The sequence below is a fragment of the Phyllostomus discolor genome, chromosome 8, assembly GCF_004126475.2.
Source record: "Phyllostomus discolor isolate MPI-MPIP mPhyDis1 chromosome 8, mPhyDis1.pri.v3, whole genome shotgun sequence".
Taxonomy (NCBI): domain Eukaryota; kingdom Metazoa; phylum Chordata; class Mammalia; order Chiroptera; family Phyllostomidae; genus Phyllostomus; species Phyllostomus discolor.
Window position 1 is genome coordinate 27227068 of NC_040910.2, and position 22524 is coordinate 27249591.

General features: G+C 35.5%; 1 pseudogene; it reads right to left on the reverse strand.

Annotated features, from left to right (window-relative positions):
• Positions 1 to 2855: 2855 nt before the first annotated feature.
• LOC114504284 lies at positions 2856 to 5462 on the reverse strand (annotated as a pseudogene).
• Between the last annotated feature and the right edge of the window lie 17062 nt (positions 5463 to 22524).

Here is a 22524-nt window from a genome sequence, read left to right on the forward strand (position 1 = left end):
CCTATTCATCTTATTATGAGAACTCTTCAGTGATCCATTGTTTGAATATAACATATTTATTTAAACAATCTCCTAGAGATTAAGATGTAGATGATTTTTTCTCTCTAATAGTGTTGGAATGTTATTCAATAATGTAAACACAATCATAAAAATATTTCTGAAAGTGAAATTGATATGCCAAGTGATTTGAACATATTAAATATTGATATTTACTGTTGAATTGCATTCCCCTGAAGTTTATATGATAGTTGTTATTTCTCTCAACATTGCTATACTGTGTAGGCTCTACAACTTTGACAGCTTAATATTAGTTCCTCATTATTCCATATATTTATGGTTATTTTATTTTGATCGATGCTATCATTATTAGCCATGTGTATTTCTTTTCTTTTTTTAACTTTCACATTTTTTAAAAAAAATTACAGAGATTGATCTTTTTTCTTCTGATTTAGACCATCAATGCACAGATGGATTTAACAATAGAAGCCTTCTTAACTTTTGTGACTCAGACTTCAAAAGTAAAAAAAGCATTTTATAAACTGTAAAATTGTTATTAAAAACAGTAATTGTGTCATTTGTAGGCAATGCACTACACTTTCCTTATATTTAGTGTCTATCTCATAATAATATCTAATTTAAAAGTCTCACCCTGGCTGGTGTGGCTCAATGGATTGAGCATCGGCCTGCAAACCAGAGGGCCACAGGTTTGATTCCCAATCAGGGCACATGCCTGGGTTGTGGGCCAGGTCCCCAGTTCGGGGTGAGCAAGAGGCAACCACACATTGATATTTCTCTCCCTCTTTTTCTCCCTCCCAATCCTTGCTCTAAAAAATAAATGAAAAAATATTCAAAAAAAAAGTCTTTGGGGTTATGTGTGGTTAAAGACATAAGAACAGACAATGACTTGCACAAAGATGCACACTCAGTTCTAACTCTGAAGTTGATATTCTTTTCTCAAGACTTCACAGACTGTGCTATCCTTTTTTTATTAAGTAACCAAGATTTAAGTAATAAAGAGGGTTATGTACATATAAACCATCATTATTGTTTATACCAGATTAACCTTTCAATTTCACTTTTATTATGTCTTTCCCAAACACCAGTAAACAATTGTTTTCTTCTTTCCTGCCACATTGTATCTAAATGGAGGAACCTGGCTAAAGCTCACCAGTCCAACCTTATGTTCCGCTATTGGTCAAGTGTGTCTTTAGTTATCCTGGTATCAGCAACATTCCACTGATGAGCCTTGCTCATAGAAAGAGATATAATTCGTGATGACATTGGGACACTTTTCAGGGTGAGAAGGAAGGTTACTAAATATTATAACAAGCGGTCACATTCAGGTCCATCCCATAAAAATGAAATGTGTGGTAAACCCTGGCTCTGCATGCCCTCCCTGAGCCTCAGATATTTTCCTCCTTTCATTGACGTATGACATGCACTCCGTAAGACCTGGCTCAGACCTACCTGCCTTTCTATACATCTTTTGTCACCCAAGTTAATCTTTTCTCTGAATCCCATTAGCATCCACACTACCATCACTTGTTTTAAATGTATTCATATTCCTTTTTTGATCAAGACTGGGAGATTTTTTATAAAGGATAAGGGCTTGTGATTTACTACAGTCTTGCAGAAACCTATCCGGTGTAGGGCAAGTAATGGATATTCTGTGAATAGCCGTAGAATTAATTGAATTAGCCTTCCTACTTCTAAACCTCCCCTGTTTAGCTGGGGGAGAGTGGGGATTAACTATAATCAGTTCATAATAATTTAAGCTTATTAAATTAAGGAATATTTTAGCTGCTTCTATTCTAAAGTGCCTTTAAACAAGAAGCAAATGGGCAAAATGCATCAATTTTCATAAAATTAAATTGAGGGTCGGAACCTGGAGTGCAGCCTCAGAGGGCTGAGCTGGTGTGCAGAACCTCTCGGTCTGGCTCTAGGCAAGACGCATCACTTTCTGAGGAAAAAAGGACAAGTCCCAGGAAAAAAGAGCCCAGAGTGAGCTAGAGACACATTCTTCTTATTTCATAGATTTTCTTACGGCAAGCACTGTCTGAACTTTTTCTACCCAGTCCCAATAGTTTCATAACTTACTATCCAGAGGCTCTTTGGAAGTTTGCTACCCTCTTTCAGTCATTCATGCCCACACTGTGGCAGGAGCCTGCACTGAGCGTATTTTTAATGCATTCAAATAAACTATAAACAAAAAATTGAGTGTTGACAATGTTTGTTGTTCACAGAAATGCAAATCCAACTCCCAAGAATGCTGGCAGGAAAACAGTAGCTGTGTGGTAATGCTGCGCCTCCAGCACTGGAGACCAACTGTCAGCAGGCAAGGTGTTCACCCCAGAAGATGTTTTCTTCAGCAGATTTTAACTGAATCCAAACTCATTTTAAAGCCTGGTAGATCAAGGTTTGGTGTTGAACTCTACACTACCGACAGAAATACTACAGATGGATTTCCCAGGCTCAGATAAACATTCTTCCTCAATTTCGTTCCCCCAGTTTATAGAAGTGCAGTTAATTTGGAAAGTAGTACATTATCTCAAGCTACTCATTTTCTGCGAGAAGTTTCAGGATTATTTAACTTCACCAAAGACAGGAAATGTAATGAAAGCATTCTATCAATGACAATATTATTGGCCAAGTAGACGTTTGTAGATTATCAATATAATTTTCTGAGCAAGCTATCTATCTCATTGAGGAGGTGCTAAAGACTGATCTTCCTATTTAATAAAGACATATACGTGTCTATATCTATATATCTGTACATATATTCATATCTCTATAGATATATATAATACATTTTTTTTTAAAAATTACAAATCCATGTTTCTATAGTAGACGTAGGCTATTTTTACAGTTTTATTTTTGTGTGCATATTTGCGTAACAATCACTGAATTCCTAGGCCAGGTTCAGGTAACTGAAGAGCCTTTATAAGTAGTTTATATTGTCGAGAACCAAGGTATATTGCAAATCCAGCCTGGAACAAAATAGGAAATAACATCTTTCTAAAGATAGACTTAGAAATTCCTATATATACATAAGAATTATATATATATATGTGTGTGTGTGTGTGTGTGTGTGTGTGTGTATAATTGATTATGCTATTACAGTTGTCCCATTTTCCCTCCTTCATTCCCCTCCACCCTGCATACCCCCTCTCACCCACATTCCCCCCTTTAGTTCATGTCCATGGGTCGTACATATAAGTTTTTTGGCTTCTACATTTCCTATACTATTCTTACCCTCACCCTATTTTCTACCAACCATTTATGCTGCTTATTCTCTGTACCTTTCCCCCCTCTCCCCCATTCCCCCCCATTGATAACCCTCCATGTGATCTCCATTTCTGTGGTTCTGTTCCTGTTCTACTTGTTTGCTTAGTTTGTTTTTGTTTTTGTTTTAGGTGTGGTTGTTAATAACTGAGTTTGCTGTCATTTTACTGTTCATATTTTTTATCTTCCTTTTCTTAGATAAATCCCTTTAACACTTCATATAATAAGGGTTTGGTGATGATGAACTCCTTTAACTTGACCTTATCTGAGAAGCACTTTATCTGCCCTTCCATTCTAAATGAAAACTTTGCTGGATAGAGCAATCTTGGATGTAGATCTTTGCCTTTCATGACTTGGAATACTTCTTTCCAGCCTCTTCTTGCCTATAAGGTCTCTTTTGAGAAATCAGCTGACAGTCTTAGGAGAACTCCTTTGTAGGTAACTGTCTCCTTTGCTCTTGCTGCTTCTGAGATTCTCTCCTTATTTTTAATCTTGGGTAATGTAATTATGATGTTCCTTGGTATGTTCCTCCTTGGGTCCAACTTCTTTGGGACTCTTTGAGCTTTCTGGACTTCCTGGAAATCTTTTTCCTTTACCAGATTGGGTAAGTACTCCTTCATTATTTGTTCAAACAAGTTTTCAATTTGTTGCTCTTCCTCTTCTCCTTCTGGTACCCCTATAATTCGGATGTTGGAACATTTGAAGTTATCCTAGAGGTTCCTAAGGCTCTCCTTGTTTTTTTTGAATTCTTGTTTCTTCATTCTTTTCTGGTTGGTTCTTTATTTCTTCCTTCTGCTCCAAATTGTTGATTTGAGTCCCAGTTTCCTTCCCATCACTATCGGTTCCCTGTACATTTTCCTTTATTTCACTTAGCATAGCCTTCATTTTTTCATCTGATTTGCAACCAAATTCAATAAATTCTGTGAGCATCCTGATTACCAGTGTTTTGAACTGTGCATCTGATAGGTTGGCTATCTCTTCGTTGCTGAGTTGTATTTTTTCTGGAGCTTTGACCTGTTCTTTCATTTCAGCCATTTTTTTTTTTTTTGTCTTGACATACCTGTTATGTATGAGGAGAGGAGCTTGAGGTATTTACCTAAGGCTGGGTTATGACACTGTATGTGGGGAAGGGGTCAGAGAGGGAACAATGGCTCTTGCTCTGCTCTCTGCTGGATTTCAGTCACTTCACCCACTACCCACAAGCAAAGTAGGCCCCTCTGGTGCTAATTCCTAGGTGGGTGGGTTTGTGTATGTTCTAGGACCCTGTGAGTCTCTCCAAAGAACTTTCCTGTGAAGCTGGGAGTTTCTCCCCCTGCCGCCTCAAACCCCACCAGTGTTTTTAATCAGAGGTTTGAGGCTTTATTTCCCTTCACTGGGACCCCGGGTTGCACAGTGTGTCTCACTCCCCAGTTGTTCCTCCCAGTTTATCAGCACATGAATGTGGGACCGGCTGCTCCACAATCCGCCACCTGGCTGGGTCTGCCAGCTGCCGCCTTGCCATGAGTCCTCTCTCCCCAGCTGCCCCTCTCTGGCCCTCCTACTTGTCTGGATGAATGTTTCTTCTTTAATTCCTTGGTTGTCGGACTTCCATACACTTTGATTTTCCATCAGTTCTGGTTGTTTTTGTTTTTAAATTGTTGTTGTCCTTCTTTTAGTTGTATGAGGAGGCACAGTGTGTCTACCTACGCCTCCATCTTAGCCAGAAGTCCTAAAGATAGGCTTAGAAATTCTGATCCAGTAGATTAAGATGTTTCCTTTCTCTGGTAACAGGGCTGAGGCATTCCTGGTGGCTGGGCCACCAATTCACAGGTATAGCCAAGAATACAGGGTACAGACCACCAAAAATAAGTCCCACCAATCCACCTCATGTTATGGTGCAGGTTTCACAGTTCAAGTTACCTGTATTGGATGGAAAACTTATAAAACCCTTATAAGAAATGTCGGCTGTCAAAAATGGGATCCCCGTCATTGGTAGAGCAACAACTCTGCAGGCCTGTGTCCCATTTAAGATGCGCCAAAAGAGACTGTTTGCTAGTAGGCCACAGAGAGCAGTGTTAAGTCCAATTTATGTTGGCCCATGTTCAAATAGATTCCATTTTGCTTCTGGGGGTTAATTTTTCTGGTTATGATATAAAAACTTGTTTTTCCTTGACATTATCATCTGGTTTATGGTTTTCCATCTTGAGCCTTATGCTCTCCCCCCAAAAGTCAATGTTTGCTCCCTCAGCCACCAAGGCTCAACTTGCCCATGTGCAGCCATCTTCCTATATTATACATTTTTTGATTATTGATTAATTGAGATAAATAATGCTTTAGCATCTCACATTTAGCTGTCATTCATTAAGCATTTAAATTAATGGAGAAAATATCAAAACTGTTGATTATGTGCTATCAAAGAAGAATTCTAAATTTGTTTATCTTGCTCTTCAATTTGGAAAGAAAATAAATTCCTCTCTCCATAGACACTGCAAATGTTTAGTAACCCCCTAGACTATTGTAGATAATATTTTTAAAAATTCTAAAAATGAATTCATGCTGTTTTGCACATGTGTCTGTATTTGTGTTTTAATTATTCTCTGTTAACAGTGACATTGAACATTTTCATTTGTCAAGAAATGCCCATCTTTCTTATGGTATGAGTTAGCAACACCCAGAAAATTGTGTTGAGGCATCCTGTTAGCACGTAAAATTGCAAGCCATCAATATCTTGTTGTTTTTTATCTCCAAGGTAAAAGCTGACCTTTCAGGAGGGAAATGTTATCCGCATTTCTCTGGCCATATTCAGCAAGCTGTGTAAGCTGTTTCTCTGAGGGAAGGAACGTGCATGAAATGCATAGACTGGTGCTCTAATCTGAGGATCATCAACTCTCAGAATGGCTTGCAGCATGAATAATTTAGGTCTAACCTGTTTTTAAAATCTGTGTTATTGCTGTTGATCAGTGTGCCTCAGTCAGTAGGCACAGGTAAGTTACAAATGACACACCATGATATGAGCTTGACATAGTAGAAATTAATGGTATAAAGTAATTAAAGACTTCTGACTTCAAAATGTGCCCTCATCATCTAGTTTCTTCCTTTCTTTAAGTAACAATTATTTATTAAATTTTTGAAAGAAAAACAGATTCATGTTGACTACAGAAAATCAAACAACAAAACAAGAAAAGTGAAGTTGTCTAATAAACCTATTTGTTATTTTGAGAAAAATTTTTGGGACTCTTCTATATTCATACATATGATATAATAACATATGATATGCATGTGAATGCATGTATATATACATCTGAGTGCTATGTTTTTTACAAAATCAAGATTACATTGACTATACTTCTATTTGTCTAACACATAGACATACATATATTTTCATTCAGTTACATCTAAATTACTTCTTACTTAGGGCACTGTGAAGAGTTTGTGTTTTCATAGAATTTGAACAAGGATGAAATAAAGCAACACATGCTTTTCAGAGTCTATTTCATAGTATAAGCTTAGTTAATGTTAACTACTATTTTATCAAAGAAGACAAATGAGGAATGTTACTAGTAAACAGATTTTTAACTTAGTTCATAGAAGAATACATGGACAAAGTGAATTGGTGAAGACTGAATTTAGTTACCTGACAAGAGAGTAACCTATTCAGCACAAGCAAAACTGAACAAACCCTACATAGTACTTTATTTACTCATTTATTTAGTGAATGTTACCTAATGGCCTAATCTATATCAAAGTCTCTTCTATATCATGATATTACTACTGTGGAGAAAAAGATAGAAAAGGAAACAAACAGAATCTTGGTCCCCTAAGAGCTTATGTTTTAGTAGAGAAGAGACATACCAATAATAAAATACTATGTGTTGTACTGTGATAAGCACTATAAGAATGAATAAAGAAGAGTAAATGGTAGATAATTCCAGGAGTGCCATTACATAGAGGTGAGATCCAAGAAGGGTTCTCTGATGAGATGTGACAAGACACATAAATAGTACAAGGAAGTGAGTCATGTATTCAATAGGGAAAAAGCATTCTAGTCTTAAGGCCCCTTAGGTGTATGCTTAACATGTTTAAAAAAATACAGCAAAATGAGCTATGGTGGTAGGAAAATAAGTCATTGAAGTAAATCGAGTCCAGACTATGGAAGTTTCAGTAAGTCCATAATGAGATCGTAGGTTTTTCATCACTAATCTGGCTGATCTCTCTGGGTGAAGAAAGCCAGATCATGAGAACTGTTCCTTTGTCAGTGTTGCAAAGGGCATGAATTTTTTAACTGGCTGGATAACTGAGCCAGATGATCATTAAATTCTTTCTAACCCTGATATTCTATGCCTGAAAACTTCATTATAGAATCCCAATATACAATTTTGTTTGTCAAGGGAAGGTTGTTACTAAATCTGCATTTTCTTTCAATAGTCAGTATCACGGCATTTAGTACAGGGTCTGTGAGATTCAGTACCTATGATTTCTGATCTCCAAGTCAAGGGAATTTGGACAGAGTTTGGATTATTAAAACCTGCAATTTTAGAAACAAACACCTGTGAATTCATTTTAGACAAAAAGTAAACAAAAATTAGATTTATATTTACTCTTTTTTTAAAAAAAATGTATGTCTTCATTTCCTCTTCTGCATTTGTCACTAAGTCCTTGCAACACCCTGGGCTGTGAAGCTCTGGGTAAAAATCGCCATAAATGAAACAAGGGCAGAAAAGTTGTTAAAGAGAATATTTTGCAGCTGCAAAAACACCTCTAGGCTTCCCTCAGACATGATGTTACCGCTGGGTGCCCATAGCTTGTTACAGGGTCACAGCATCCAAAAGCCCTGCAGGCAAAAGTCTGGTTGCAGTTTCGCTGAGGTTGCCAGTAATCAGAAAAATTCTTCTCTCACAAAAAAATCTTAACTGAGATTCTTCCCACTGAAAATACCACGTGCTTCAAAAGAAGGAGTCTAGCCATTACAGCCAAGTGATCGTTAACTCAAGTCCAGGAACAAAAGTCAAAGCCAATGAAATCCATGAAGCAAAGTTCAGATGCATGGTGTTTGTGGGTTGGCTGGCTGCCACGGAAGTGTTCCCTAGATACCCTCACAAACATATTTGGGTTAAATGTCCTGGAGGTCAACAGGTCTGAACCTTCAACATGTCAAAATCAGTTGTAGAACTTGTTCAACACAGAGCTGGGCCCCATCCCTAGAGTTTCTGATCAGTAGGTAAGAGCTAGACCTGGATAATTTGCATTTCTAACAAATGCCCAGATGCTGCTGCTGTGGAATCAGAAATTTCAGAATCACTAATCTAGAGACAGTTACTGGAGAAATTACAATTTTGTCCTAATTGAACTGTATCTGCCCATTCAGCTTACTTTATTTAATAAGGGTGGGGAACCCGAAAGCTATGGGTCTACTTGCCTTAGTTCTAAGATTTTCCTCTGAAAACTTGGACCCTAGTCTAAATTTTTCTTCATATTATTGTTGTGGAGGCTAACATTTGCAGAGATTTGGATTTGTCAGAAAATTTATAGATACATAATTACATATTGTTCACAAATATTTTAAGAACGTAGGCATTACTATCCCATTTTCTGATGAAAACAGACTATGGTAGGTTAGGTAAATTCTGTAAGATTACAAACCTACTAAGTGGCGAGACAATATTAGAATCTTGGGTTCTGCTAATTATTTCTATTGCTGAAGGGTTTTTCAGAATTTAATGTGCATGTAAATGACCTGGGGATCTTGTTAAAATGCAGACTCTTTTGATAATAAAATGTATACATAATGGTAAAATATTAACAATATTACTATAATATTTTAAATAAATTTATATTAATGCCAATCACATTTAAAATTGTGGTGTATAAGGTATACAATATTTTATTTCATCAAAATAACTTATCTACCTCATGTGAATTGAGTTTTTAAATAAACTATAATCTTTCAATTATGCAGAACATACGAGTCTTATACACATAAAGACACAATAAAAACTTATAATTTATCTTTTTTATTTAATAAATTATATTCTTATTTTAGTTACAACTAAGAGCTATAGCCTGTCTCCATAGGCAGACAAGATAGGAATGGTTTAAATTGCCCGCCGAGAGCTAGATGCATCAAAAGCCCATCTTACTCACTTAAGCACCCTACACTTAACTTTGAGTTACTTCTAATCAGGAGATGTAGTTTTTTTTTAATTATGACATTACTTGAGGGTTATTTATAGTCATTTTTTCTTAAATTCATCTCTAAAATACATTTTATACAACTTTTCAAGAATTTCTTTTTATTTTTTATTATTATTTTATTTTATTGTTGTTCAAGTTCAGTTGTCTGTTTTTCCCCCTCCCCCTCATCTCCCCCCAACCCCAGCCATCCCCACCTCCCTCCTCTGATTCCACCCCTGCTTGGTTTTGTCCCTGTGTCCTTTATACATGTTCCTGAAAACCCTTCCCCCTTTCCCCCCATTATGCCTTCCCACCTCCCCTCTGGTTACTGTCAGTTTGTTCTTAATTTCAATGTCACTGGTTATGTTTTGCTTACTTATTTGTTCTGTTGATTAGGTTTTGTGTAAAGGTGAGATTATATTTTGCTTTACACCATAATAATATATCTCCCAATATTTCATGACAATATGTAAACAGTCTGCTTAAATACTACAAAGAGATGCACAAAACTTGAATACTAATAGTATGACATGGGAACATTGCTGAAAAAAATCACCCAAAGTTTTTTTAGGAGAATTTATTTCACTTTGGCATTTATTATTTGGGTAGATACCACATACTGTAATAGTGTATTGACCAACAGATAAAGTAACCCAAAGGTTACATGTTTATTGTCTTATAAAATATTATTCTGTTTTTGTATTAAACTAGAGCCTTTATTCTAACATTTTTCTTCCAAAATGCCTAGAAATAGCCAGTTCTTCAAAACAATTTTTTAAATCCTTTTTCACCATTTCATTGGCATCTTCACTAATTAATGAATTGAATTAAATCTCTGAGGTGTTTATTCCATATTTGTCTGTGAGTCACGATTTTTACTTGGACAGTTTTAGAGCTTATTCACAAAATGCCCAAGTGAACTCATCTGCCAGAGATCATTTAAACTGCATTGCCAGAAAAGCGAAATCCATTGCTCTTCAGGACCAAGCACATATTTTCTTGGCTCTCAAACCCCAAGTAGCACTAGAGCTTTACCTTTGGTGCCTCTGCTTTCTAGGGTTTGATTTTTTTCTCCCAAGTTTTTTGGCTTTTGTTTCTAGTCCTTGGCCAAGTATATTAGTCTGTCTGTGCATATCTAACTCAGGGCTTGAGATCTCTCTGCACAACCAGAGGAAAAGATCAGGGTCCCTTAGGCTAGCCACTGTGGCGCAATCTAAGAAGTACCCGCTGTAGATGTGAGTGAGTTGGTTTGTGCGACAGCGATTCAGAATCTCCCCAGGGTGATGGGAATCTATTCTGTCAGGTGAGAGACGAGAGAAAATCTGGTTTGTTAATCTTCCTTTGTTTGTTCACTTTACCATATGTGAACTCAAATCAATTAAGGAAATAACTTTTGAATGCTGGGAAATAGAACAGACCTTTGAAATTTGTATTTCTTTTTTATTTTTGACCTGAAGCAGAGGTTGTAGAATTAGAGCTGAAATTCAGGTCCTCTCATTGTGTGAATTTGAAATATTTTCCTACCTCTAAGGGATATTATTATACCAGATTATAAATGCTCTCAAATTGAAGAACTTCTATTTTAAGTGGTCTTTAGAGAAAATTAAGTATATATACATGTATATATATTTAGAACAATAACTTTTATTACTTTTAATACTTTAAATATGCTAACCTTTTAAGAAAAAAAGTCCTTACAGAAACCATTAGCTAAAAACATGTTTATATAAAAAAATGCAAGTTTGCTAACTTGAGGTGAATCTTTGAACAAACAAATCTGATTTAATTTTGGCTTAAAAGGTAAGTAAATAAAGGTCCATATATAATTTCCTGACTTTATTAGCATGTGGTATAAAACAGACACACATTTAATTTTTTAATAAGATTCAGATTTGTTATTTCATAAAGAAGCTAGATAATCTGGACTGCCTACATTTTTTTTTTTACTGGTATACTGGCTTACTGTACAGAACGTATTACTTCTATAGACTGTTTAGAATCGTGAAAATGGAAAACATACTCCAATCATAATTCTGCTAACCTCTTTATAGCAACAATAATTATGTTCTATGGTATGCCACCCTGATATAAATCTCAAATCTTTAGTTAACCAAATTTAATTGAATTAGTTAAAGGATAATCTTTAGATACATGGGTAATTTATACATCAGGATATTAATGCCTTGGTACTGAGGTGGGTAAGGTTCTGATCATATTAATGAAGATGTTTATTTGACTACTGGAAGGAGGTGCACAAGTGATGTAGGTACTGCAGGAGTTGTACTAGGTGCACTTGTAAGCTTTGCTTGTCTGCAAAAAATCAGACCATTCTCAACCACCCATATCCCAGTGCTCTCTGTGAGCTAAAAGCTAGTTAACTGGTTAATAGTGGTCAAGACTATTCTAGAGATAATAGTGGTTAAAAAAGTGTAACTTTATAAGGATAATAGACATGTTTCTGTTTATAAAGGGCAAAATGAGAGAAGTTTGGTTGAAAGTAAAGTGCTTGGCTATTTCAAAATGGAAAAAAGTGGAAAAAATAAAACTTGAATAAATGAATCGCAGAAGGTTTTTGGAAAGTTTATTTCATTTGTCTTAGATTATAATACCTATAATTAATGTGTCTAAAAAAGGAACAGTGAAATATGTTAATTTTGACATTTTTTTAAAATGTCAAATTTTAAACTCATAATTTTTAAAGTTCTCTCAGCTGATGGGTTTATTGACTTTTTAAAAGGGATTTTGTGGGTCCCTTTTTGCCAGGTATGACATTAATACAAAACCAGCATATTTGGCTTTCTCATCACTAAAAGAAAACTGATTTTGAACTATTTTGTTTTCTCTTAATAATTACATTCTGTATTTTCCTTGAAATCAGTTCAGACAGCAGAAATATTATATCAAATGAAAATAACTTTTGCTGCTGTGCATTGATTTTGTCATTTTTTTTAAATTTAAAACAAATAAAACCCCAAAACAAAAGTATAAAATTTCTTCTTAATGAGAGACCTGGGTTTCCTTACAATTGTATAAATTTCCATGTTTATTTAAATACTGTGCTGTAACCTTGATTCAATGGGTAGCCAGACACTAGTTTTGAAGTGATCAAGTATCCTCTCTTAACTCCTTACTTTTACTTTCCTATGATTTGGGTGTAATTTTAGAAAAAAATGTTTTGGCTGTTTTTCATATCTGCAACTGATTTTTAGATTTTCAGAAGCCTGTGGAACAATTACAAAGATTTACTTTTTTACATCATAAAAAGTGGGATAGTATAAATAGATTTGTTTGGTAATACCGTATTTACTTATTAGCACTATTATAAAAGTTTTGTGGGAAGAAGAGTCAAATCAAAAGAGAAACTTAGCTCTTCCTATGTTATTTTTGAACATTTACAAATATAAATATTTTAGAGACAGTACTCTTTATAAGAAGGTACTTGAGTTTTTTCAGTGTGCTCACTTTTCATAACATGCTCGTACTCTCAAGGAAGACACTGCATTTGAAATGGTCACATATTGTACTTCGGTAGGGAATTGTACTTGCTTCTAGTGTGATGATGTAGGGCACTGTAACAAACCAACCACATCCACTCGGTCCTAACAGACAGGTGGTTTATTCTTCTCTCGGATGCTGGTCTAAAGGCTCTACAGGCGAGCTACAGGCTAGCACTTGTGCCTTTAATAAAAAGGATCATCTCAGACCCTAATGGAAAGAACTGCATTTAGCTTCCGTTTAAGTATTGACACTTACATAATACCAATTCTTTATGGTAGCCAGATTTATATGTAATAGAGTTACTTGTAGAGGTTCAATAAAGATCTATCCTTTTAATATGCAACCAAGGTCATACCTGAAGTGCCATATTTCCAAATGATTATCATTTAGTCTGGTTTGAAAAGCCCACCATTAAGGAACAATGGCAGTACAGATGGAACTAACGTGCAAAAATTCCTTCCAGGGCAATTGGCTTTGTATGTTTACAGGCAGGTACCTCAAGACATTTTCTAGGAATCAAGGAGTTTCACAGATTTGAGGAAACAGAAGAAAACAAACTAATCAAAATGAAAAGTACTGCAGGTGAACACTTGTAGAAACAGTTTTTATCAGGTCTGGGATACAACAATAAAGGATAGAGGTTTTTAATAGGCCTAATCTTAAATTTGAAAATGAAATATCCACACAAATGTTCATTTTCTAGCTTCAGTATTTGTTTGATTCTCTCAGCCTAAGAGTGTTTTATGGTTAATTTGCTCTCTCCTGTTGCATAGGTAAAATTATCAGATGAAAGGCAATGTAGCCAGCCTATTTGAAGTTAAGAAACATATCTGGAGATTATTTATTATCAAAATGGAAGAACCATTAGAAAAACTTATCCAAACACCTGACAGTGAAAAGGGTGCAGAGTTCCTTCCAGGTCATAATTGGAGGATTGTTTAAAAAGACCACCCAAAGATTACCTAGCATGATTATCTGTGTTTGAAATTGCTTTTTCATTATTAAAACCTAGACACTGTGAAGTTATATGTAAATTTGTATGTTTCTGTCCTGTGGAAAAGAGAACCTCCATTTATTATTTTATTGCCTTATTAGACATTAACTTATTAAGTCTAAAGTAGAGATCATACTCTAACACCATTTTTCTCAAAATGCCTATTCAATGGTCTTTGAACCGGTTTTCCCATCTTACTGGTTCCTTTATTTGTTAATTAGCTCCATAAAATACTTGACCCATACTCATGTTATATTGGTATAAACTCATGTTTTTAATATTTGAAATTTTTACTTTGGCAGTAAATACTCTAGGACCCATGCATCAAAACTGTCTCTCAGAGAGCTCTTGATTACATAGTCTCTAGACCCATTGTTCTTCATTGCTCAAAACCCATGTTGTGCTAGACTGAGCTCAATATGAATGGAAATATCATCATTCTGAAATCCACCTCTGTCAGCTTTGATGTCCCCTAAAATTTATAAATATTTCTTTTCAAGTGATGGGTCAAATGGCATGCCCTGACTTGACATGATATAACCAAAGACAGAAGCTAATACAATAAGCCATGAAACTTTGTTAAAGCTGACATGTGAGGTTAAGAGCTTATATTTGTCACAGAATGACTTACTTCTCTTAATCCTTCTCTTCATTTTGGAGGATTACAACTTCTTAGATCTATATATTTTTTAGAATTTATAAGAATTTAAAGAGGATGTAAAATATTTAAGACATACACACATGTATTTGTGTGTGTGTTGTTCTTGGTTTGTGAATTATATGAACCAACTTTTACAGTCTTTGTTTCTGGGCAATGAAATTAGTGAAAATAGAATTTTAATCATCTCATTGTTGGTATTTTATCCAAGACTTTTTTAACATGAACATATCAAAGGAATGAATTACACGTTTTAGAACGATTCAAAATTGCAGCAAAGGAAAATGAATGTGTCTAGCATGTCCATGGGTTTTTACCTTTTTCCCCTGACAATGTGTGGATGGAAATAACTGAAGTGGTGATGGTTCTTTCCTCCCAGCTCATTAATATTGAATTATTTCCTACAGTATTTATAGTTTCCTTACTGCTGATTCCCATAGCAACCATATAGAAACAAGTCTTCATAATTAATTGCTTCATACTCATTTGGTGCTAGTCATTGCCCAGGAGTAGGAGTTCCCTTCTTTACTGAGCTACTGGCATTAAGACCTTTCTGGAAAGCTATTGCTGTGTGTCATAAGCTAGCAAAGAGCCAGTGCAGTAAGTGCTGTGCCTATGTGCTCAGGGCCACTAGTCTGCTTTGTGCTGAGCTCACCCAACCGCTTGTGTTGGTCTTCTCATTATTTTAAACCATATATCCCCAAATAGCTTCTGGCATGCTGTCCTCAGCACAGAAGCTCATAAAAACTCAGCAAGAGGAGTGTTGGCTTTATTATCCTTCTCTATATGACTGAAGCTTTAAAAACAAGGGGGAAAAAAAAACAAGAACCTGAGGTGGAAATTTGTCACAGGGCCTTCGGGATGAAAATTTTAAAAATTGAGGCCACATGCCTATTGTTAATCCTCAGTCATTCAAGAATGAGCAGTCAGCTTACTTATCACTCAGCATGGAAAGGGGCTGATCTAGGGCAGGGTTTAGTTAAACCAAAAGCAAACCCAAACCTGGGAGTTCAGACAGCTGGAACAGTATCCCCAGCACCGTCGTTAGCTACTGTGTGATCTCTCCCCAGTCAGCCTCTTTGGCTATCCATGTAATCACCTGTTAAAACAAGAAGGGGGATTTGTCTAGGAAAATGCATGTAAAACCTTTATAACAGTGCTTAGCACATAACACAAGTGTAATAAATGCTAATTATTATAACGAAATGCTTTTCAAGTCCCCTTCTTGATCTAGAGTTCACTCCTCTGTAATTTCTGAGAAAGTATAAGTTGTTTTCAGTAAAGTTAAGGATCAAATAATTGTACACATGGTGACTTAAAAGTGAGACAAGACTATACATTTCTGTGTTAAATTGAGGGGTACACCTAGAAAAATCAATGAGAAGTAAGAGAAAGAAAGCTGCCCCCCACTTACTCTCAGTTGGCCTTAACTTACATCTTCACTCTTTCTTCCTTTGCTGCTGATGCAGACAAATGGAATCTCTCTCCTTGCCAATAATATGCATTTCACCTGTATCCCAAATCCCATTTTCTGCCCTCTTCCAACATACTGTTCCAAAATAAACTTGTTTTTTGTGTGTGTGTTCATCAACAACTTTTTTTCTCCTTGCTCTTTCCTTTTGAATTAGCAAGTCTCAGATCTCTCCTCAGTTGCTCTCTTGATTGAACTCCGATACCACTACACCTGTCACTGTTTCCTACAAAACTACATGTTCACTTGTTTCATTTTGTTCCTAAGAATCCCATGTGCCCAGAATTGAAGTTCAGGTATAGAATTATCATCAGTCTTTACAAGTTCTTTCTCTTTTTGGGGGGGAGAAGGGAGGGGATTGTTTTCTTCTATAAAGTAAGTTTCTTCAATCTAATTTTCTCATTTCCTTTGATAAATAAATAAATAACTCTCGCTGGTGTGCCTCAGAGGATTGAGCACTGGCCTGCGAACCAAAGGGTTGTGGGTTCGACTCCTAATCAGGGCACATGCCTGGGTTGTGGACCAGGTCCCCAGTAGAGGGCACATGAGAGGCAACCACATACTGATGTTTCTCTTCCTCTCTTTCTCCCTCCCTTCCCCTCCATCTAAAAATAAATAGATAAAATCTTTAAAAAATAATATATGTATACCTAAATATGCATTATTTCATGTATATTTATATATTTAGGATTCACATTAAAAGTTAAGGATTATTAATGTCATTATCTTGTTTACCCTGTTTTTTTCAAAAAAATAGTGTTATGTTTTTGACATCTATTTACCTGTCTAACACAACTAAGGTATATAAATCAAATTAGTTACTCTTCTGCATAGAATTCCTTCATATGTGTGCATTATATTTCATCTATAAAGGAGAAATCCCATGTTGTTTATCATACTTTGCTACAATACACAAATGACAATGACCATCCTCTGAGAGATCACTGTATGAATCTGAGCTATACTTTCTGGTGAGTATAATCCAAGGTATAAACCGCTGACTCATAGGAAAAATGTAAACAGGTTTGCTGCTGTCTGGAATGGCTACATCTGTAAATATTCCAAGGTTGCTTGAGGGTCCTTGTTTTCATATAATTGCCACATTTACTAATACCCAGTTGTAAGTTAATTTGTATTTCCTTGTTTGACTTAATTTTTTTTTCTTTTAATATTTCCTATTAGGATAATACAAACTTCAGAATGAGTTAGGATGTATTCATTCTGCTTTCACCCTCTGGGAGAGATTCTAGAGACTTGGTGTAATTTCTTCCTTAAATATTTAATAGAATTCACCAGTGAACTCATGTGGACCCAGTGTTCCATATTTTGGAAGGCTTTTAATTACTGATTTAGTTTTTTTATACACATAGAACTAGGCTTTTTCAGATTGTACACTTCTTCTTGTGTGAGTTTTGGCAATGTGTGTCTTTCAAGGATGTGTCTCTTTCATCTAGGATATCAGACTTGTAAGCATGGAGTTGTTCATAATATATTCTTTTTATTACCCTTTTTAAAGTCAATAGGATCTGTAATGATATCCCCTCTTTCATTTTGATATTAGTAATTTGTGCCTCTCTCCTTTTTTCCTAGTTCACCTAGCAAGAGGCTTATTGCTTTTACTGATGTTCTTTTAATGGCATGCTCCTTTTTTTTTTAAGATCTTAATTATTTTATTTTTAGAGAGGGGAAAGGATGGAGGAAGAGAGGGAGAGAAATATCAATATGTGGCTGCTTCTCATGTGCCCCCTACTGGGGACCTGGCTCACAACCCAGGCAAGCGCCCTAGACTGGGAATCAAATTGGAAACCCTTTGGTTCACAGGCTGGCACTCAACCCACTGTACCACACCAGCCAGGGCTAAAGATTTTATTTATTTATTTTTAGAGAGTGGGGGAGGGAGAAAGAGAGAGAAACATCAATGTGTGATTGCCTCTCACATGCTCCAAACAGGGGACTTGGCCCACAACCCAGGCATGTGCCCTGACTGGAAATCAAACCAGCAACCCTTTGGTTCACAGGCCAGTGCTCAGTCCACTGAGCCACACCAGTCAGTCTGATCTTTTCAGATAACCAACCAGCTTTTGGTTTTGGTGATTTTCTCCTTTAATTATATGTTTTAATTGCATTGATTTCTGCTCTAATTTTTTATTGTTTCTTTTGCTTCTGCCTACCTTTAATTTAATTTGCTCTTTTTCTTGTTTCCTAAGGTGGAAGCTTAGATTTTTCTTCTTTTCTTATATATACATTCAATGCTCTAAATTTTCCTCATATCACTCCTTTTGCTTCTTCCTTTCTGTGTCTCTCTCCAGTTTGGGGGGTAGTAAAAGACCCTGTGACCTCATTCTAACTGAGCCAAGAAAAGTTGTTGATTTTTCAATTTATTCAGCTCTTTACTTATTGTCAGGATGGAATGAAGACTTCTAATCCCTTACATAACAGAGAGGTAACTGGAAGTCTATAACATTTAACATACATGCATCTCCTTCGGTCTGCTCCTTCCACCTTTGTATTTCCTCTCTTTACCTGCAAAAGTCCTGTCCAGATTTTATGGTTAATTTAAAAACATACCTATGTATGAAACTTGGCTAACTAGAATTTTTTTTTAATTTTTAAACTTATATGTAATACATTTTACAGTATTTTATTTGTTTTAGACTCGATAAGAAGCATGCATGCAACTAAGTATGTTTTTATGTGCTAATTAATGAAAGAAAATTATATGGAAAAAGTGGGGTTTGAACTGGTTCTGAAGAATGGGGTCAGAAACTAACCAAATGACCAATTAATCAAACCAAATGAGCAAATTAATTAGACTAGGTGTCATGAAGACCCTGTATTCAAAATACAAATTTAAATGTTTTTGCTTATTTCCTTGGTGCTTTAAAACATATTATCAACAAACCATAGCCAGTGGACAAAATCCAGTTACTATCTATTTGTGTAAATGAAATTTAATTGGAATATAACAAGTTTCATTCATTGACATTATTCTACTCAACCATGGCAGAAGTACCTAGTTGGGCTACGGAGACAGCATGACCTGCAAACCTTCAGATTTACTATCTGGTCCTTCGGAGAAAAATCTTGAAGACCTCTGTTTTAAAAGTATGTAATAGAATATAGATTGAGATCGCTTTTGGACCTAAAGAAAAACAGCAATACAAATTCCAGGTTTTTGCTAGTTTTCTCATTTATGTTAGCTTGAGTGCTTTAAGGCCTTGCAAGGCAAGTGTGGTCCACTGAACAGCAGCACTGACATAACCCATGAACTCATTAAAAAGGCTGAATCTGAAGGGCCATGCCAGACCTACTGACTTAGAATCTGCATCTGAAAATGCTGTATATGTGCACAAGACAGTTTGAAAAACTGTGCTTTGAAAGAGTGTCAATTGTTGAACCAGATTTCAAACCCAGACATAAGCGACCTGTCTGATTTAACATTCTCTGTTTCACTTACTGTGCAGTTACAAATAAGCAAGTTAAATTCTCTATGCCTCAGCTTCCTTATCTGTAAAGCGGGTCATGTTATACATGTCTCTTGATATCATCACAATAATAAATGTTAATATATATATAAAACACTTAGAACAATGCTCTTAATCTATTCTTTGGCATATACCAAGTGCTCAATAAATCATTTTTGTCATTTTATTATTGGAAATAGTGGAATAAGTATTGGAATAAATAGTCGAATAAATATAAGTGGGAAGACAAGTGATTTACAACAATTAGAAAATTATTGGTTGATTAGTAACAGTGTCTCAATAGAAATTAACAGATATAACTCTAGCTGAAAATATTTTTCAGCAAAAACAAACTGGCATGATTTTTTTCATATTTCTTATAGAAACATTTGATATTAGCTTTTCCAAACATTTATATCTGAGTTCAATGCTGACCAATAAGATACCAAAACTTTCCTTATCTAATTTTGACTAGAGAGAATGTTGCCAGTGTCTGCTCCTATCAGGCATAATCGCTGATTTCTGGAACACATTCATATCTCCTGTCACCCTGGTTACCCATGAAATGGTCTCTACCCGAATTAGATCTCCTGAGACACAATGCTCCACCTAAAAGTTACTGCCTTAGGAAATTTCCAGAACATGTGATTTGTTGATTTATGTGTTAAGAGGTTATTTTAGGGGCACCTGTAAATAGGTAAATAGATACGTAGTTCAATTGGAAGCCGTTTAAAATATAAGCCGATTGATTAGGGATTTGGATGAGTCATACTCAGAAGGAGGGGGGAAATGCCATTCATTCTTTAGCATGTGAAATATTATAAATCACATTTTAATTCTGGAATCAGCAAGGAATTTGCTATAAGAAGAGTTGCTAGTTAACACTAGTTTCTTAGAACTATTATTCTCAAAAATGTTATCTATGTCAATAATGTTTAGATTATGTTCCTGAAAATGTGGGTTTTATTTAAAACAAGATCTGATGTGGACTCTCCAAAGGAAAATGTGTTTACACTGTGCTAATGTTGGCCAGGGGAAGAGTGAAGCACAGGAGAATGACCACTGAGGGGCTCCAACATAGTTTCCAAAATCACCTTGTCCAGTATGGTAGGAACTAGTCACATGTGACTATTTAAATTCAAGTTAAAATTTTACATTAAAGATTTGTTTTTTGGGGTACACTAACCACATTCAAGTAATCAATAGCCACATGCAGCTAGCAGCTTAATTTTGGGAAAACATAGAAACATTTCCATTAGTTTAGGGGGTTTTGTTGGACAGCGCTGCTACAGAATATAGAAGCGATTTTCAACATCTTTCGTCTCACGGCACACATAAACCAAGTACTAAAATTCTGTGGCACACTAAAACATTATATTTTTGCTGACTTGATGAAAAAATAGGTGTCATTTTGATTTCTTCATTTGGATGGCTATTGTGTGGGTTTTGTCATTTTTTTTAAAATTTGAGAATCTAAAAGAAAAGAGGTCAGTGCTCTTTATTACATAATCAGGTATTGCATGTTTTAAAATTTCTTGAAGGCCCTGCACAGCTAGCTCAGTGGGTTAGAGTACAGTCCTGATACACTTAGGCTGAGGGTTTGATCCCTAACCCAGGCACATACAGGAAGCAACCACTGAGTACATGGACAAATGGAACAACAAAGAGATGTTTCTTTCTCTCTCATCTTCCCTCCCGCCTCAAATCAATAAATAAAACACTTTAAAAAATTCCTGTGGTACGCTGGTTGAAAATTGCTGGAATAGAGCAACAAATATAAAGGTACAAATTCAGAATGATTTGACTTGAAATAGAAAGATTATCTTAATTCCATAAGAAATTAAAAGAGCCTCTATTTTGTTTTATAGAAAACCAGATACAGGGATGTTCTTGTAAACTATTAGGTCATTGAATTAGTGTGTGATTTCAAGTTCTGTAACATCTAATAATAGACTTCTTTTCCTCGAAACTGAAGCCTTCTTCAAGCTTTAACAGGGAATTTTGGGGGATTTCTGTTTGGATGATGAGCCTTGTTATAGAAATAACACAGCCATCATTATCAATGATTCAGCAACCTTGAGCTAAGTAACTGTGTAACATTTGTACTTTAATTTCTACAGTTTGATTTAGATATCTTGTTCTTACAAAGATAATTCAACACAGTTAAAGCTAGAATAATCTCATTAGGAAAATAGATATTGATGTCTAGTTTTATTTTTTAAAGATATTCATTTATTAGCCAAAATTAAATGAAAGTATAGTGAGTATAAGGTCAAACTGTAAATCAGGTTACATCTGAACTCAATTTTGGAGAAAACATGTTTTATTTGTATCTTCTGGGAAAGCACCAGAATCAGACAGGTGAGAAACAAGGGGAAGCCCCGGTCCTCCTTCATCTAACTCTGCTCCATCCCTCTCTTTCTCCCTCGAACCCCTGGTCTTCCCAGGACATAGTGAGAAGCTTTGGGATCAGGCTATTAGGAAATCATATTTTGCTATCAGGCAGTTCTTTAAACATAATAACATTATAGGAATATTGGGTTTTTATGATGTCACATAGCACCCAAGAATTCCTTTTTTGATAATATGCTATCTTCAATAAGTGTCAATTTATTACGAGCAGAATATTCACATTCTTCCATGATCGGTATGCTATGACAATATCATAGACACGTCATCTTCATGATTTCCCCAGCCACGCTGCAGAATGCATAGTTTCTATTATAATATAATGATAATTCCATATGTAGCACTTTCTAGTTTACAAAAATCCTTACAAAAGACATTTTTCTCTACCAAAAAAGGAGGAGGTTGGGTGAGACCCCTATACAGTCCTCATTTAAAAGTGAGAATATTCTTTGAATAAAAACATCTGAAAAGTGCTCTGTGAAACTTTCCCATCAGCTAAGCATAGCCACAAAAGTTGTAGCAAAGATATATGCTGTGCGTTATTTATAACTTCTAAGTAGAAATTACATATTATACTCAATAGTTAAAAAATAAGTAT